Source organism: Periplaneta americana, chromosome 2, assembly GCF_040183065.1.
Source record: "Periplaneta americana isolate PAMFEO1 chromosome 2, P.americana_PAMFEO1_priV1, whole genome shotgun sequence".
In the NCBI taxonomy this organism is placed as follows: domain Eukaryota; kingdom Metazoa; phylum Arthropoda; class Insecta; order Blattodea; family Blattidae; genus Periplaneta; species Periplaneta americana.
The window spans coordinates 212,565,150-212,571,149 of record NC_091118.1 but is presented as its reverse complement, the minus strand read 5'-3'; the positions used below and the strand labels follow the sequence as shown (position 1 = coordinate 212,571,149).

General features: G+C 27.2%; 1 protein-coding gene across 4 annotated transcripts in view; it reads left to right on the top strand.

Moving 5' to 3' along the window:
- The first annotated feature begins 1,876 nt into the window (after window positions 1-1,876).
- LOC138695104 (serine/threonine-protein phosphatase 6 regulatory ankyrin repeat subunit B-like) overlaps window positions 1,877-6,000 on the top strand; it is a 29,210-nt gene continuing 25,086 nt past the window's right edge. Inside the window, exons 1-2 of one of the 4 annotated variants that reach the window (XM_069819499.1) lie at window positions 1,877-2,143; window positions 2,253-2,339. The gene's annotated coding sequence lies outside the window, so the exon portion shown is untranslated. Of the gene's footprint in view, window positions 2,144-2,229; window positions 2,340-6,000 lie in introns of all 4 variants that reach the window. The other 3 variants (XM_069819497.1, XM_069819498.1, XM_069819500.1) reach the window with 3 other exon arrangements.

Genomic DNA, 6,000 nt, shown 5'->3' with positions numbered 1-6,000 from the left:
AACTCTTCCAGATTAAATAAACACCATTATTATTATTATTATTATTGTTATTATTATTATTGTTATTATTATTATTATTGTTATTATTATTATTATTGTTATTGTTATTATTATTATTGTTATTGTTATTATTATTATTATTATTATTATTGTTATTATTATTGTTATTATTATTATTGTTATTATTATTATTGTTATTATTATTATTATTATTATTATTATTATTGTTATTATTATTATTGTTGTTATTATTATTATTGTTATTATTATTATTATTATTATTATGGTTATTATTATTATTATTATTATTATTATTATTATTATTATTATTATTGCTTTAAGGCCCCCTGAGATTTCTCTTATAACTTGTCGGGGAAATTATAATTTGTACAACAATGTGAACAACAATAAGTAACAAAGATGGCATGAACGTACGCGTACAAATGTTACACTATTTGATAGTGATGGTCTGATGGATGTTGTGGAAACATTCAAACAATACTTCCAAAACACCGTGACTACAGATCGTGATGACGCACTTAACAATTTTCAGAATAAAGCATAATGGGAGAGTGTATGACGCCATGGCAGAGCACTTTACTGCAGTCTTTCATTCATGATTTCGTAGATATAGCTGTTGTGCGTAGGTAATATTATCACGGGTAAATTAGAAGACACTGAACTATATGCAGCAAGCCTAGTTGTATTAGAAGGTTACATAACCTGTGAATACTGTATGAGAAAAAAAAGGTGAACGGGATTTCTCTTCCTTGTCACGCAATCAAGGCCGTCTGGTGGATTTGCGGGGTCAAGAACAAAAATGAATGAGTGTGCTTCAGGCAGCCAAAAAATTGGAAATTAAAATCCAAAACGAGTAAAATAAGTAGAACTAATACGTAAAAAGCAATGATGCACATGGTTTTAATAATAATAATAATAATAATAATAATAATAATAATAATAATAATAATAAGAAGAAGAAGAAGAAGAAGAAGAAGAAGAAGAAATTAGCTTACTGTTAATTTCTCATTAACCGAAATTGCTAGTGCAATGCAAATAACCCATTGTAGAGAGGCAGAGGGCCCCGGTTCGATTCCCGGTCGGGTTGAATTTCCTGGTTGAGGTTTTTCAGGGTTTTCCTCAACCGTAAGGCAAATGCCAGGAAATTCGGACCACAACATCCCTGAATATCACCGGCCTCATTCATCACCGAAATCATATTCATAACAAATCAGTAATACATATACAGTCGCCATCTAGTTCCCAACAATGGAACCAGTCTCAACAATAGTACACAGGCCTTCGGATTTCAACCAAAGATTAACTCGCGATATGACCAGAGATGTTAAAGCGAGTATAAATAACAGCGAGAAAAAAAAAAAACAAAAACAAAGAGGATCTCAGGTAGTTCACATTCCTGTGCTATTCGTACCATAAAAGCTAACATGGTGGTGTGACCGAAAAAGTGTAAGAATCTGCATGTTACGGGACCTTTAGATAGATTCCGATTAAAAACCCACATATAATGTAATTTCGCTCTTTTTTCGCAGAAAAACATTTCGCATTTTGTATTAAATTTCGCATTTTATCACAGATTAAAAAACTACACTAATATACTTAACATGCTTTAAAATATAGAATTATTTCTTTGAAAGCATTTGCGCACATTTCACATTTATCGTAATTGCGAAAATCTACCATCTTTAACCATCATCCTTCTTCACTGGCAGTATTACAAACAACACGAATTAAATTTGTCAGTAAAGTGTGTTTCGATTGTTTTCTGTAATTTTCACCGCAGCGGAATGTAGTGGAATTTTGTCACATCTACATATAGCGAGATTCGACATATTTTGGTTGGCAACACTGCAGCGAATCATGCGAATGACCAAGGTCTGTCCATGGGCACGGACGACAGACATGACTGTTGTTATTGTTAAGTTGTTGATATGTACGATGTGAAGAGAAAAACGAGTGTCTTAGGTTTCGCTACTAAAAGAGATTGTGAGGATCACAAATTAACAAAAATAATGTTAATATTCACAATGAAAGCAGCGCTGTATTTCAGCTGACCAGTGTAACATCGCTACAGGAGGAAAACAGGACAATACAAAGCACAGGAAACGAACACAAGAGAAAACAAGTAAGAACTATTTCATAATATTCATTATATTAATTAATTTATTGCTAGGCTATCTTAAAAACAAAACGCATTCATTGTTAATGTAGATGTCCACATTTTCCTAGCACAGACAGCAGCTTCTCTTCGATGCTGCTTACACAGGACAGGAAAAGCTGTCATATCTTGCGTCACGAATTCCTTCGACTGAAGAATTGACGTAAGTCCGCCTAAGCACGTTTTTTCTTTTAAATAATCGTATAACCACAAAACCGCAGAGTTAACATCCCACTATCTTTCAAGATAGGGGAAATTATCTATTAATTTAGACGGCCATTGAACTTCCTTGAAAATTATTTTAAGGGTTAAAGAATGACCTGCAGAGGTGCAACACACTACAGTCCAGGTCTTCTTACTTCATCCCTTATGAGTGAAAACTCTCTTCTGTGCTCGAGGTTGCGGGTTCGATCCCGGCACAGGTCGATGACATTTAAGTGTGCTTAAATGCGACAGGCTCATGTCAGTAGATTTACTGGCATGTAAAAGAACTCCTGCGGGACAAAATTCCGGCACACTGGCGACGCTGATATAACCTCTGCAGTTGCGAGCGTCGTTCAATAAACCATAATTTTTAAAAGAGTGAAAACTAGTCGCTTTCTTTCTATTGCTACATAATTATGCTAGTGGATTATAGTGATTTTCTATTTGTCAGGTTGAATTTACTTTGACCAACTTTGTTTCGAATTCTTTTACCGACAGATATTACATCTGGCAGTAGCTTTCTAACTGTTATGTTGACAGCATCGTTTGCCTTTGAAGAAGCTGCCAATGTTCATGAAACGAAAGTTACTAGCGAGTGTTATTTGAAATTTGAACGTTATATCACAGTCTTGCTCTGGTTAGTGAAACCAATGGATTCCATGCTGACAACACATTTAAATATTGAAGAAGTAAATAAATAAAAATAAATAAATAAATTAGTAAATAGATAAATAAATAAATAGTAAGTAAATAAATAAAAGAATGAATAAAATAAAATAAGTAAAATACACAAATAAATAAAAGTAAATAGATAACTACATAAATAAATAGTAAGTAAATAAATAAATAAATAAATAAAAGAATAAATAAAATAAAATAAATAACATACATAAATAAATAAATAAAAGTAAATAGATAACTACATAAATAAATAGTAAGTAAATAAATAAATAAATAAAAGAATGAATAAAATAAAATAAGTAAAATACATAAATAAATAAATAAAAGTAAATAGATAACTACATAAATAAATAGTAAGTAAATAAATAAATAAAAGAATGAATAAAATAAAATAAGTAAAATACATAAATAAATAAATAAAACTAATAGATAACAACATAAATAAATAGTAAGTAAATAAATAAATAAATAAATAAAAGAATGAATAAAATAAAATAAGCAAAATACATAAATAAATAAAAGTAAATAGATAACTACATAAATAAATAGTAAGTAAATAAATAAATAAATAAATAAAAGAATGAATAAAATAAAATAAGTAAAATACATAAATAAATAAATAAATAAATAAAAGTAAATAGATAACTACATAAATAAATAATAAATATATATATATATATATATATATATATATATATATATAAAAGAATGAATAAAATAAAATAAGTAGAATACATAAATAAATAAAAGTAAATAGATAACTACATAAATAAATAGTAAGTAAATAAATAAATAAATAAAGGAATGAATAAAATAAAATAAGTAAAATACATAAATAAATAAATAAATAAAAGTAAATAGATAATTACATAAATAAATAGTAAATAAATAAATAAAAGAATGAATAAAATAAAATAAGTAGAATACATAAATAAATAAAAGTAAATAGATAACTACATAAATAAATAGTAAGTAAATAAATAAATAAAAGAATGAATAAAATAAAATAAGTAAAATACATAAATAAATAAAAGTAAATAGATAACTACATAAATAAAAGAATGAATAAAACGAAATAAAGTAAGGAAATAAAATAAATAAGTAAATAAATAAATGAACAAATGTATAAAATAAAATAAATTAAGTAAATTTAATAAATAAATAAATAAATAAATAAATAAATAAGCAAATAAATAAATAAATAAATAAATAAAAGAATGAATAAAATAAAATAGTAGGCTAAGTAAATAAATAAATTTAATAAATTTAATAAATAACTATAAATAAATAGGTAAATAAATAAATAAAATAAGGAATAAAATAGAATAAAATAAAAAGTAAGTAAATAAAAGAAATAAATAAATAGATAAGTAAAGAAATAAATGAACGAATGAATAAAATAAATTTAATAAATGACAATAAATAAATAGGTAAATAAATAGACTAAATAGAATAATGAATAAAATAAAATAAAATAGTAAGTAATAAAATAAATAAATAAGTAAATAAATAAAAGAATGAATAAAATAAAATAAAATAAAAAATAAGTAAATAAAATAAATAAATAAATAAACGAATGAATAAAATAAATTTAATAAATAACTATAAATAAATAAGTAAATAAATAAAATAATGTATAAAATAAAATAATGTAAGTAAATAAAATAAATAAGTAAATAAGTAAATAAATTAATTAGTAAATGAACTAATGAATAAAATAAATAAATATTATATCCGCATATAATATTGTGATTTTACACCTTTGGTGATGTCTGGCAACAGTTGGCAACAATAAAAAGTCAACCATATCAGTTTGTTAGGAACTAATCTTACGTGAACTCCACTATATACCGTCTTTTACAAGTTCAAAACATTGCTACCGTAAACAGAGGAATACTCAGCTTGGTCTCCTAATCCAAAGCCGCACTCGGCGTGGGTTCGAATACAGCTCGGGATAATTAATTGTCTGTTCTTCGAAATTTTCCTTAAGTGTAAAGAGAATGTCATGGCGACTTCTCGGTTTCATCTCGCCAAAATACCACCGATGCTAGATAACCTCGAAGTTGATAAAGCGTTGTTAAATGGAACTGCAACTGAACTGAGTTTGTTACTCCATATTCAGTTCGTCAGGAAATAATGTGGAAAATGAAACAAGACCCAACTTACAAATCGTGAAGTCCTTGTTGGATCATTATACAGAGTGACTGAGGAAGAACAGTAAATATGGTAGGGGGTGATAGTATGGAGTGTGCTCAGTAAAAGTACATAATATATTGTGTCTAATTTTCAATGAGAGTAGACATACAGCTGTTTGTCACGCGCGACAAGCATACAAATGGTCAATGTCCATGGGAGAGAAACATTTAAAAGGTACAGGAAACACGTCCCTGAGAAAGAATGTCTATGTGAGCTCCAACCCTCTTGACCACTTATCTCAATCCGATTTTCGCCGTTCCATTGAAGGAACGTAAGAAAATAGATAGCTACCAATGAGGGGGGAGGAAGCAACATGTCAGGATCGCCGAAGATGATAAGGCTATGGCTCTGTGAAATTTCTAACTTCTATATTTTTACATCAATCAATCCTAAACTTTTGCCACATATTTCTTACACTGTGGACACGCAATACACAAATTTTCACTTTGATATTCAAATTAGTTTACTTATAATTAATTTTTGTTTTTTATGCTCAGTTATATTGTCCCAATTTTCAAAGTTTACGTAATTTTTCTTTAAATTTATATTTAATTTATTCCTGACAGATGTATGTAAAATATGACACATGCTTTTCATATTTTTCCAATTACTTTTTAGAAAAAAAAATATATTTACCCTTTTAGTTGTTAATTTTTTATTTTTTTTTTAAAACTTATCACATCCTCAAAACATGGTGATTTGAATATTTTCAATACAGAAGAAAACACATGTGTCAGTTTACT